This window comes from Heterodontus francisci, chromosome X, assembly GCF_036365525.1.
Source record: "Heterodontus francisci isolate sHetFra1 chromosome X, sHetFra1.hap1, whole genome shotgun sequence".
Taxonomy (NCBI): Eukaryota; Metazoa; Chordata; class Chondrichthyes; order Heterodontiformes; family Heterodontidae; genus Heterodontus; species Heterodontus francisci.
Window position 1 is genome coordinate 24,387,264 of NC_090421.1, and position 14,932 is coordinate 24,402,195.

Genomic DNA, 14,932 nt, shown 5'->3' on the forward strand with positions numbered 1-14,932 from the left:
AAACACAAACAGCCCAAGCCCTGAGCTTCACAAACACAAACACTAACCCTAACATCCCAGGCCCTGAGCTTCTCAAACACAAACAGCCTAGGCCCTGAGCTTGGCAAACACAAACAGCCCAGGCCCTGAGCTTCACAAACAGAAACAATAACAGCCCAGGCCCTGAGCATCACAAACACAAACAGCCCAAGCCCTGAGCTTCACAAACACAAGCACAAACAGCCCAGGCCCTGAGCGTCACAAACACAAACCCAAACAGCCCAGGGCCTGAGCTTCACAAACACAAACAGGCCTGGCCCTGCGCTTCACAAAAACAAACACAATCAGCCCAGGCCCTGAGATTCACAAACACGAACACAAACACAAATACAAACAGCCCAGGCTACGAGCTTCACAAACACAAACAAAAACACAACCAGCCAAGGCCCTGAGCTTCGCAAACACAAACACAAACAGCACAGGCCCTGAGCTTCACAAACATAAACTCAAACAGCCCAGGCCCTGAGCTTCACAAACACAATCACAAACAGCCCAGGGCCTGAGCTTCACAAACACTAACAGCGCTGGCCCTGAGGTTCACAAACACAAACACAAACAGCCCAGGCCCTGAGCTTCACAAACACAAACAAAAACATTATCAGCCCAGGCCCTGAGCTTCACAAACATAAACACAAACACAAACAGCAAAGGCCCTGAGATTCACAAACACAAACAAAAACAGACCAGGCTCAGAGCTTCACTAACAGAAACACAAACAGCCCAGTCCCTGTGCTTCACAAACACAAACAGCCCAGGCTCTGAAATTCACAAACACAAACACAAACAGCCCAGGCCCTGAGCTTCACAAACACAAACAGCCCAGGCCCTGTGCTTCACAAACACAAACAGCCCAGGCTCTGAAATTCACAAACAAAAACACAAACAGCCCAGGCCCTGGGCTTCACAAACACAAACACAAACAGCCGAGGCCCTGAGCTTCACAAGCTCAAAGACAAACAGCCCAGGCCTCGCGCTTAACAAGCACAAACACAAACAGCCCAGGCCCAGAGCTTCACAAACACAAACACTAACATCCCAGGCACTGAGCTTCTCAAACACAAACATCCCAGGCCCTGAGCTTCACAAACACAAACACTAACACTAACATCCCAGGCCCTGAGCTTCTCAAACACAAACCCAAACAGCCCAGGGCCTGAGCTTCACAAACACTAACAGCCCAGGCCCTGAGGTTCACTAACACAAACAGCCCAGGCCCAGAGCTTCACAAGCACAAACAAAAACATTATCAGCCCAGGCCCTGAGATTCACAAACACAGACACATACAGCCCAGGACCTGAGCTTCACAAACACAAACAGCCCAGACCCTGAGCTTCACAAACACAAACAGCCCTGGTCCTGAGCTTCACAAACACAAACAGCCCAGGCCCTGAGCTTCACAAACAGGAACACAAACACAAACACAAACAGCCCAGGCCCCTGGCTTCACAAACACAAACACAAACACAACCAGCCTAGGCCCTGTGCTTCACAAACACATACACAAACAGCCCAGGCCCTGAGCTTCACAAGCACAAACACAAACAGCCCAGTCCCTGAGCTTCACAAACAGGAACACAAACACAAACAGACCAGGTTCCGAACTTCACAAACACAAACACAAACAGCCCAGGCCCTGTACTTCACAAACACAAACAGCCCAGGCCCTGTGCTTCACAAACACAAACAGCCCAGGCACTGAAATTCACAAACACAAACACAAACAGCCAGGACCTGAGCTCACAAACACAAACACAAACAACCCAGGCCCTGAGCTTCACAAGCACAAACACAAACTGCCCAGGCCTCGCGCTTCACAAACACAAACACAAACAGCCCAGGCCCCGAGCTCCACAAACACAAATACTAACATCCCAGGCCCTGAGCTTCACAAACACAAACACTAACACTGACATCCCAGGCCCTGAGCTTCTCAAACACAAACAGCCCAGGCCCTGAGCTTGGCAAACACAAGCACAAACATACCAAGCCCTGAGCTTCAAAGACACAAACACAAACAGCCCAGGCCCTGAGCTTTACAAACACAAACTGCCCAGGCCCCGAGATTCACAAACACAAACAGCACAGGCCCTGAGCTTCGCAAAAACTAACACAAACAGCCCAGGCCCCGAGCTTCACAAACACAAACACAAACACAACAGCCCAGGTCCTGAGCTTCACAAACAGAAACACAAACAGCCCAGGCCCTGAGCTTCACAAACACAAACAGCCCAGGCCCTGTGCTTCACAAACACAAACAGCCCAAGCACTGAAATTCACAAACACAAACACAAACAGCCAGGACCTGAGCTCACAATTACAAACACAAACAACCCAGGGCCTGAGCTTCACAAGCACAAACACAAACTGCCCAGGCCTCGCGCTTCACAAACACAAACACAAACAGCCCAGGCCCCGAGCTCCACAAACACAAATACTAACATCCCAGGCCCTGAGCTTCACAAACACAAACACTAACACTGACATCCCAGGCCCTGAGCTTCCCAAACACAAACAGCCCAGGCCCTGAGCTTGGCAAACACAAGCACAAACATCCCAGGCCCTGAGCTTCAAAGACACAAACGCAAACAGCCCAGGCCCTGAGCTTTACAAACACAAACACAAACTGCCCAGGCCCTGAGCTTCACAAACACAAACAAACACACACACACGCACACACACACGCAAACACAAACACAACAGCCCAGGCTCTGAGCTTGACAAACACAAACACTAACAGCCCAGGCCCTGAGATTCACAAACACAAACAGCACAGGCCCTGAGCTTCACAAAAACTAACACAAACAGCCCAGGCCCCGAGCTTCACAGACACAAACACAAACACAAACTCAAACACAAACACCAACATAAAATGCTCAGGCCCTGAGCTTCACAAACGCAAACACAAACACAACAGCCCAGGCCCAGAGCATCACAAACACAAACACATACATCCCTGGCCCTGAGCTTCACAAACACAAACAGCCCAGGCCCTGAGCTTCACAAACACAAACACAAACAGCCCGGGACATGAGCCTCACAAACACAAACAGCCCAGGCCCTGAGTTTCACGATCACAAACACAAACAGCCCAGACCCCGCGCTTCACAAACACAAACAGCCCAGGCCCTGAGTTTCACAAACTCAAACAGCACAGGCCCTGAGCTTCACAAACACAGACACAAACAGCCCAGGCCCTGAGCTTCACAAACACATACACAAACTGCCCAGGCACTGAGCTTCACAAACACAAACACTAACATCCCAGGCCCTGAGCTTCTCAAACACAAACAGACCAGGCCCTGAGCTTCGCAAACACAAACAGCCCAGGCCCTGAGCATCACAAACACAAACACAAACATCCCAGGCCCTGAGCTTCTCAAAAACAAAAACAAACAGCCCAGGCCCTGAGCTTCACAAACACAAATAATAACACAAACACAAACAGCCCAAGCCCTGAGCTTCGCAAACACAAACAACCCAGGCCCTGAGCTTCACTAACACAAACAGCCCAGGCCCTGATCTTCACAAACACGAACACAAACACAAACACTAACAGCCCAGATCCCGAGCTTCACAAACACAAACACAAACACAACCAGCCCAGGCCCTGAGCTTCACAAGCACATACACAAACAGCCCAGGCCCGGAGTTTCACAAACACAAACATCCCAGGCCCTGAGCTTCTCAAACACAAAAACAAACAGCCCAGGCCCTGAGCTTCACAAACACAAATACTAACACAAACAGCCCAAGCCCTGAGCTTCGCAAACACAAACACAAACAGCCCAGGCCCTGAGCTTCACAAACACAAACAGCCCAGGCCCTGAGCTTCACTAACACAATCACAATCATAAACAGCACAGACCCTGAGCTTCACAAACACAAACAGCCCTGATCCTGAGCTTCACAAACACAAACAGCCCAGGCCCTGAGCTTCACAAACACGAACACAAACACAAACACGAACAGCCCAGGCCCTGAGCTTCGCAAACACATACACAAACAGCCCAGGCCCTGAGCTTCACAAACACAAACAACCCAGGCCCCGAGCTTCACAAATACAAACACCAGCACAAAAACAAACACAAACAGCCCAGGCCCTGAGCTTCGCAAACACAAACACAAACAGCCCAGGCCCAGAGCTTCACAAACACAAACACAAACACAAACACAAACACAAACAGCCCAGGCCCTGAGCTTCACAAACACAAACAGCCCGGGCCCTCAGCATCACAAACACAAACACAACCAGCCCAGGCCCTGAGCTTGACAAACACAAACACAAAAAGCCCAGGCCCTGAGCTTGACAAACAGGAACATAAACACAAACACAAACACCCCAGGCCCTGAGCATCACAAACACAAACAGCCCAGGCCCTGTGCTTCACATACACAAACAGCCCAGGCACTGAAATTCACAAACACAAACACAAACACCCCAGGACCTGAGCTCACAAACACAATAAACCCAGGCCCTGAGCTTCACAAGCACAACCACAAACTGCCCAGGCCTCGCGCTTCACAAACACAAACACAAACAGACCAGGCCCCGAGCTTCACAAACACAAATACTAACATCCCAGGCCCAGAGCTTCACAAACACAAACACTGACATCCCAGGCCCTGAGCTTCTCAAACACAAACAGCCCAGGCCCTGAGCTTGGCAAACACAAGCACAAACAGCCCAGGCCCTGAGCTTCAAAGACACAAACACAAACAGCCCAGGCCCTGAGCTTTACAAACACAAACTGCCCAGGCCCTGAGCTTCACAAACACAAACAAACACACACACACGCACACACACACGCAAACGCAAACACAAACACAACAGCCCAGGCTCTGAGCTTGACAAACACAAACACAACAGCCCAGGCCCTGAGCTTCACAAGAACAAACACTAACAGCCCAGGCCCTGAGCTTCATAAACACAAACACACGCACAACAGCCCAGCCACTGAGCTTCACATACACAAACACAAACAGCCCAGGCCCTAACCTTCACAAACACATACACAAACACAACAGCCCAGGCCCTGAGATTCACAAACACAAACAGAAACTAAAACAGCCCAGGCCCTGTGCTTAACAAACACAAACACAAAAACAAACAGCCCAGGCCCTGAGATTCACAAACACAAACAGACAAGGCCCTGAGCTTCACCAACACAAACAGAAACAGCCAAGGCCCTTAACTTCACAAACACAAACAACCCAGCCCTGAGCTTCACAAACACAAACAGCCCAGGCCCTGAGCTTCACAAACACAAACAGCCCAGGCCCTGAGCTTCACAAACACTAACAGAAACAGCCCAGGCCCTGAGCTTCACAAACACAAACACAAACAGCCAGGAACTGAGCTTCACAAACACAAACAGCCCAGGCCCTGAGCTCCACAAACACAAACACAAACAGCCCAGGCTGCGCGCTTCACAAACACAAACAAAAAAAGTAACATCCCAGGCCCTGAGCTTCTCAAACACAAACAGCCCAGGCCCTGAGCTTCACAAACACAAACACAAACACTAACATCCCAGGCCCTGAGCTTCTCAAACACAATCACAAACACAAACTCAAATACAAACACAAACAAAAAAATGCCCAGGCCCTGAGCTTCACAAACACAAACACAAACAGCCCAGGCCCTGAGCTTCACAAACACAATCAGAAACACAAACTCAAATACAAACACACACACAAATGCCCAGGCCCTGAGCTTCACGATCACAAACACAAACGCAAACAGACACACACACATACACAAACGCAAACGCAAACACAAGTGCAATCACAAACACAAAAGCCCAGGCCCAGAGCTTCACACACACAAACAGCCCGGTCCCTGAGCTTCACAAACACAAACACAAACAGCCCGGGCCCTCAGCATCACAAACACAAACACAAACAGCCCAGGGCCTGAGCTTCACAAAAACAAACACAAAAAGCCCAGGCCATGCGCTTCAGAAACACAAACATAAACACAACCAGCCCAGGCCCTGAGCTTCACAAACACAAACACAAAAATCCCTGGCCCTGAGCTTCACAAATACAAACACACACACACACACACACACACACACACACACACACACACACACACACACACACAAACACACACACAAACACACACACACACAAACAAGCACACACACAAACACACACACAAACACACACACAAACACAAACACACACGCAAACACACACGCAAACACACACGCAAACACACACGCAAACGGAAACGGAAACGCAAATGCAAACACAAAAACAAACACAACAGCCCAGTCTCAGAGCTTCGCAAACACAATCACAAACACAAACTCAAACACAAACACATACACACATGACAAGGCCCTGAGCTTCACTAACACAAACACAAACAGCCCAGTCCCTGAGCTTCACTAACACAAACACAAACAGCCCAGGCCCTGAGCTTCACAAACACAGACAGTCAAGGCACTGAGCTTCACAAACACAGACACAAACAGCACAGGCCCTGAGCTTCACAAACACAAACTCAAACACAAAGACAAACACAAACACAAATGCCAAGGCCATGAGCTTCACAAACACAAACAGCCCAGTCCCTGAGCTTCACAAACACAAACAGCCCAGGCCCTGAGCTTCACAAACACAAACAGCCCAGTCCCTGAGCTTCACAAACACAAACAGCCCAGGCCCTGAGCTTCACAAAATCAAACACAAATGCCCAGACCCTGAGCTTCACAAACACAAACAACCCAGGTCCTGAGCTTCACAAACACAAACGCAAACAGCACAGGCCCTGAGCTTCGCAAACACAAACAGCCCAGGCCCTGAGTTTCACAAACATAAACACAAACAGACCAGGCCCTGAGCTTCGAAAACACAAACAGCCCAAGCCCTGAGCTTCACAAACAAAAACAAAAACAGCCCAGGCCCTGAGCTTCACAAATACAAACACAAACAGCCCAGGCCCTGAGCATCGCAAACACAAACAGCCCAGGCCCTGAGCTTCATAAACACAAACACAAACAGCCCAGGCCCTGAGCATCACAAACGCAAACACAATCGCAAACACAAACACAAACACAAATGCCCATGCCCTGAGCTTCACAAACACAAACAGAAACACAACAGCCAAGGCCCTGAGCTTCACAAACACAAACACAAAAACAAACATCCCGAGCCCTGAGCTTCACAAACGCAAACACAAGCAGCCCAGGCACTGAGCTTCACAAAACAAACACAAACATAAACATCCTAGACCCTGAGCTTCACAAACACAAACACAAACAGCCCAGGTCCTGAGCTTCACAAACACAAACAGCCCAGGCCCTGAGCTTCACAAACACAAACACAAACAGCACAGGTCCCGCGCTTCACAAACACAAACAGCCCAGGCCCTGAGCTTCACAAACACAAACACAAACGCAAACAGAAAGACACACACACACGCAAACGCAAACACAAACGCAAACACAAAAATAATAGCCCAGGCCCTGAGCTTCACAAACATAAACACAAACACAACAGCCCAGGCCCTGAGACTCACAAACACAAACAGAAACAAAAATAGCCCAGGCCCTGAGCTTCACAAACGCAGACACAAAAACAAATAGCCCAGGCCCTGAGCTTCACAAACACAAACACAACCAGCCCAGGCCCTGAGCTACACAAACACTACCATCACAGGCCCTGAGCTTCTTAAACACATACACAAACAGCCCAGACCCTGAGCTTCACAAACACAAACACTAATACAAAAACAAACAGCCCAGGCCCTGATTTTCACAAACATAAACACAAGCAGCCCAGGCCCTGACCTTCACAAACACAAAAGCAAAAAGCCCAGTCCCTGAGCTTCACAAACACAAACAGCCCAGGCCCTGAGCTTCACAAACACAAACACCCCAGGCCCTGAGCTTCACAAACACAAACACAAACAGCCCAGACCCTGAGCTTCATAAACACACACACACACACACACACAAACACACAGAAACACACAGAAACACACAGAAACACACAGAAACACACAGAAACACACAGAAACACACAGAAACACACAGAAACACACAGAAACACACACAAACACAACCGCAACAGCCCTGGCTCTGAGCTTCACAAACACAATCACAAACACAAACACCAATGCCAAGGCCCTGAGATTCACAAACACAAACACAAACAGAAATAAAAACAGCCCAGGCCCTGAGCTTCACAAACGCAAACAGAAAACCAAACAGCCCGTGCCCTGAGCTTCGCAAACACAAGCACAAACACAAAAAGCCCAGGCCCTGAGCTTCACAAACACAAACACAAACAGCTCGGTCCCTGAGCTTCACAAACACAAACAGCCCAGGCCCTGAGCTTCACAAACACAAACAGCCCAGGCCCCGAGCTTCACAAACACAGGAAGCCCAGGCCCTAAGCTTCACAAACACAAACACTAACACAAACACAAACAGCCCAGGCCCTGAGCTTCACAAACACAAACAGCCCAGGCCCTGAGTTTCACAAACATAAACACAAACAGCCCAGGCCCTGAGCTCCACAAACACAAACAGCCCAGGCCCCGCGCTTCACAAACACAAACAGCCCAGGCCCCGAGCTTCACAAACACAAACACAAACAGCCCAGGCCCTGAGATTCACTAACACAAACACAAACTGCCCAGGCCCTGAGCTTCACAAACACAGACACAAACAGCCCAGGAATTGACATTCACAAACACAAAGACAAACAGCCCAGGCTCTGAGCTTCACAAACACAAACTCAAACACAAACACAAACACAAATGCCAAGGCCCTGAGCTTCACAAACACAAACAGCCCAGGCCCTGAGCTTCACAAACACAAACACAAACAGCCCATGCCCTGAGCTTCACAAACACAAACAGCCCAGGCCCTGAGCTTCACAAACACAAACACAAACACACACACGCACGCAAACGCCAACGCAAACACAAACACAAACGCAACAGCCCAGGCTTTGAGCTTCACAAACATAATCACAAACACAGCAGCGCAGGCCATGTGCTTCACAAACACAAACAGCCCAGGCCCTGAGCTACACAAACACAAACTCAAACACAAATTCCCAGGCCCTGAGCTTCACAAACGAAAACACAAACAGCCCAGGCCCTGAGCTTCACAAACAAACACAAACATAAACAGCCTAGACCCTGAGCTTCACAAACACAAACAGCCCAGGTCCTGAGCTTCACAAACACAAACAGCCCAGGCCCTGAGCTTCACAAACACAAACAGCCCAGGCCCTGAGCTTCTCAAACACAAACACAAACAGCCCAGGCCCTGAGCTTCACAAACACAAACACTAACACAAAAACACAAACACAAACAGCCCAGGCCCTGAGCTTCGCAAACACAGACACAAACAGCCCAGGCCCTGATTTTCACAAACATAAACACAAGCCGCCCAGGCCCTGAGCTTCACAAACACAAAAACAAACAGCCCAGTCCCTGAGATTCACAAACACAAACAGCCCAGGCCATGAGCTTCACATACACAAACAGCCCAGGCCCTGAGCTTCACAAACACAAACACAAAGAGCCCAGGCCCTGAGCTTCATAAACACAAACACACGCACACACACACACACACACACACACACACACATGCAAACGCAAACACAACCGCAACAGCCCAGGCTCTGAGCTTCACAAACACAATCACAAACACAAATTCAAACGCCAAGGCCCTGAGCTTCACAAACACAAACACATACACAACAGCCCAGGCACTGAGCTTCACATACTCAAACACAAACAGCCCAGGCCCTAACCTTCACAAACACATACACAAACACAACAGCCCAGGCCCTGAGATTCACAAACACAAACAGAAACTAAAACAGCCCAGGCCCTGTGCTTAACAAACACAAACACAAAAACAAACAGCCCAGGCCCTGAGATTCACAAACACAAACAGACAAGGCCCTGAGCTTCACCAACACAAACAGAAACAGCCAAGGCCCTTAACTTCACAAACACAAACAACCCAGCCCTGAGCTTCACAAACACAAACAGCCCAGGCCCTGAGCTTCACAAACACAAACAGCCCAGGCCCTGAGCTTCACAAACACTAACAGAAACAGCCCAGGCCCTGAGCTTCACAAACACAAACACAAACAGCCAGGAACTGAGCTTCACAAACACAAACAAAAAAAGTAACATCCCAGGCCCTGAGCTTCTCAAACACAAACAGCCCAGGCCCTGAGCTTCACAAACACAAACACAAACACTAACATCCCAGGCCCTGAGCTTCTCAAACACAATCACAAACACAAACTCAAATACAAACACAAACACAAATGCCCAGGCCCTGAGCTTCACAAACACAAACACAAACAGCCCAGGCCCTGAGCTTCACAAACACAATCAGAAACACAAACTCAAATACAAACACACACACAAATGCCCAGGCCCTGAGCTTCACGATCACAAACACAAACGCAAACAGACACACACACATACACAAACGCAAACGCAAACACAAGTGCAATCACAAACACAAAAGCCCAGGCCCAGAGCTTCACACACACAAACAGCCCGGTCCCTGAGCTTCACAAACACAAACACAAACAGCCCGGGCCCTCAGCATCACAAACACAAACACAAACAGCCCAGGGCCTGAGCTTCACAAAAACAAACACAAAAAAGCCCAGGCCCTGCGCTTCAGAAACACAAACATAAACACAACCAGCCCAGGCCCTGAGCTTCACAAACACAAACACAAAAATCCCTGGCCCTGAGCTTCACAAATACAAACAAACACACACACACAAACACACACACACAAACACACACACACAAACACACACACACAAACACACACACACACACAAACACACACACACACACAAACACACACACAAACACACACACACAAACACACACACACAAACAAGCACACACACAAACACACACACAAACACAAACACAAACACAAACACACACGCAAACACACACGCAAACGGAAACGGAAACGCAAATGCAAACACAAAAACAAACACAACAGCCCAGTCTCAGAGCTTCGCAAACACAATCACAAACACAAACTCAAACACAAACACATACACACATGACAAGGCCCTGAGCTTCACAAACACAAACACAAACAGCCCAGGCCCTGAGCTTCACTAACACAAACACAAACAGCCCAGTCCCTGAGCTTCACTAACACAAACACAAACAGCCCAGGCCCTGAGCTTCACAAACACAGACAGTCAAGGCACTGAGCTTCACAAACACAGACACAAACAGCACAGGCCCTGAGCTTCACAAACACAAACTCAAACACAAAGACAAACACAAACACAAATGCCAAGGCCATGAGCTTCACAAACACAAACAGCCCAGGCCCTGAGCTTCACAAACACAAACAGCCCAGTCCCTGAGCTTCACAAACACAAACAGCCCAGGCCCTGAGCTTCACAAAATCAAACACAAATGCCCAGACCCTGAGCTTCACAAACACAAACAACCCAGGTCCTGAGCTTCACAAACACAAACGCAAACAGCACAGGCCCTGAGCTTCGCAAACACAAACAGCCCAGGCCCTGAGTTTCACAAACATAAACACAAACAGACCAGGCCCTGAGCTTCGAAAACACAAACAGCCCAAGCCCTGAGCTTCACAAACAAAAACAAAAACAGCCCAGGCCCTGAGCTTCACAAATACAAACACAAACAGCCCAGGCCCTGAGCATCGCAAACACAAACAGCCCAGGCCCTGAGCTTCATAAACACAAACACAAACAGCCCAGGCCCTGAGCATCACAAACGCAAACACAATCGCAAACACAAACACAAACACAAATGCCCATGCCCTGAGCTTCACAAACACAAACAGAAACACAACAGCCAAGGCCCTGAGATTCACAAAAACAAACAGAAACAAAAACAGCCCAGGCCCTGAGCTTCACAAACACAAACACAAAAACAAACATCCCGAGCCCTGAGCTTCACAAACACAAACACAAACAGCCCAGGCCCTGAGCTTCACAAACACAAACACAAACAGCACAGGTCCCGCGCTTCACAAACACAAACACAAACAGCCCAGGCCCTGAGCTTCACAAACACAAACAGCCCAGGCCCTGAGCTTCACAAACACAAACACAAACGCAAACAGAAAGACACACACACACGCAAACGCAAACACAAACGCAAACACAAAAATAATAGCCCAGGCCCTGAGCTTCACAAACATAAACACAAACACAACAGCCCAGGCCCTGAGACTCACAAACACAAACAGAAACAAAAATAGCCCAGGCCCTGAGCTTCACAAACGCAGACACAAAAACAAATAGCCCAGGCCCTGAGCTTCACAAACACAAACACAACCAGCCCAGACCCTGAGCTACACAAACACTACCATCACAGGCCCTGAGCTTCTTAAACACATACACAAACAGCCCAGACCCTGAGCTTCACAAACACAAACACTAATACAAAAACAAACAGCCCAGGCCCTGATTTTCACAAACATAAACACAAGCAGCCCAGGCCCTGACCTTCACAAACACAAAAGCAAAAAGCCCAGTCCCTGAGCTTCACAAACACAAACAGCCCAGGCCCTGAGCTTCACAAACACAAACACCCCAGGCCCTGAGCTTCACAAACACAAACACAAACAGACCAGGCCCTGAGCTTCGAAAACACAAACAGCCCAAGCCCTGAGCTTCACAAACACAAAAGCAAAAAGCCCAGTCCCTGAGCTTCGCAAACACAAACAGCCCAGGCCCTGAGTTTCACAAACATAAACACAAACAGACCAGGCCCTGAGCTTCGAAAACACAAACAGCCCAAGCCCTGAGCTTCACAAACAAAAACAAAAACAGCCCAGGCCCTGAGCTTCACAAATACAAACACAAACAGCCCAGGCCCTGAGCATCGCAAACACAAACACAAACAAACACACACACACACACGCAAACACAAACACAAATGACCAGGCTCTAAGCTTCACAAACACAAACACAAACACAACAGCCCAGGCCCTGAGCTTCACAAACACAAACAGCCCAGGCCCTGAGCTTCATAAACACAAACACAAACAGCCCAGGCCCTGAGCATCACAAACGCAAACACAATCGCAAACACAAACACAAACACAAATGCCCATGCCCTGAGCTTCACAAACACAAACAGAAACACAACAGCCAAGGCCCTGAGATTCACAAAGACAAACAGAAACAAAAACAGCCCAGGACCTGAGCTTCACAAACACAAACACAAACATAAACATCCTAGACCCTGAGCTTCACAAACTCAAACACAAACAGCCCAGGTCCTGAGCTTCACAAACACAAACAGCCCAGGTCCTGAGCTTCACAAACACAAACAGCCCAGGCCCTGGGCTTCACAAACACAAACACAAACAGCACAGGTCCCGCGCTTCACAAACACAAACACAAACAGCCCAGGCCCTGAGCTTCACAAACACAAACAGCCCAGGCCCTGAGCTTCACAAACACAAACACAAACGCAAACAGAAAGACACACACACACGCAAACGCAAACACAAACGCAAACACAAAAATAATAGCCCAGGCCCTGAGCTTCACAAACACAAACACAAACACAACAGCCCAGGCCCTGAGACTCACAAACACAAACAGAAACAAAAATAGCCCAGGCCCTGAGCTTCACAAACGCAGACACAAAAACAAATAGCCCAGGCCCTGAGCTTCACAAACACAAACACAACCAGCCCAGGCCCTGAGCTACACAAACACTACCATCACAGGCCCTGAGCTTCTTAAACACATACACAAACAGCCCAGACCCTGAGCTTCACAAACACAAACACTAATACAAAAACAAACAGCCCAGGCCCTGATTTTCACAAACATAAACACAAGCAGCCCAGGCCCTGACCTTCACAAACACAAAAGCAAAAAGCCCAGTCCCTGAGCTTCACAAACACAAACAGCCCAGGCCCTGAGCTTCACAAACACAAACAGCCCAGGCCCTGAGCTTCATAAACACACACACACACACACAAACACACAGAAACACACAGAAACACACAGAAACACACAGAAACACACAGAAACACACAGAAACACACAGAAACACACACACAAACACACAAACACACACAAACACACACAAACACAACCGCAACAGCCCTGGCTCTGAGCTTCACAAACACAATCACAAACACAAACACCAATGCCAAGGCCCTGAGATTCACAAACACAAACACAAACAGAAATAAAAACAGCCCAGGCCCTGAGCTTCACAAACGCAAACAGAAAACCAAACAGCCCGTGCCCTGAGCTTCGCAAACACAAGCACAAACACAAAAAGCCCAGGCCCTGAGCTTCACAAACACAAACACAAACAGCTCGGTCCCTGAGCTTCACAAACACAAACAGCCCAGGCCCTGAGCTTCACAAACACAAACAGCCCAGGCCCCGAGCTTCACAAACACAGGAAGCCCATGCCCTAAGCTTCACAAACACAAACACTAACACAAACACAAACAGCCCAGGCCCTGAGCTTCACAAACACAAACAGCCCAGGCCCTGAGTTTCACAAACATAAACACAAACAGCCCAGGCCCTGAGCTCCACAAACACAAACAGCCCAGGCCCCGCGCTTCACAAACACAAACAGCCCAGGCCCCGAGCTTCACAAACACAAACAGAAACAGCCCAGGTCCTGAGCTTCAAAAACACAAACACAAACACAAACAGCCCAGGCCCTGAGATTCACTAACACAAACACAAACTGCCCAGGCCCTGAGCTTCACAAACACAGACACAAACAGCCCAGGAATTGACATTCACAAACACAAAGACAAACAGCCCAGGCTCTGAGCTTCACAAACACAAACTCAAACACAAACACAAACACAAATGCCAAGGCCCTGAGCTTCACA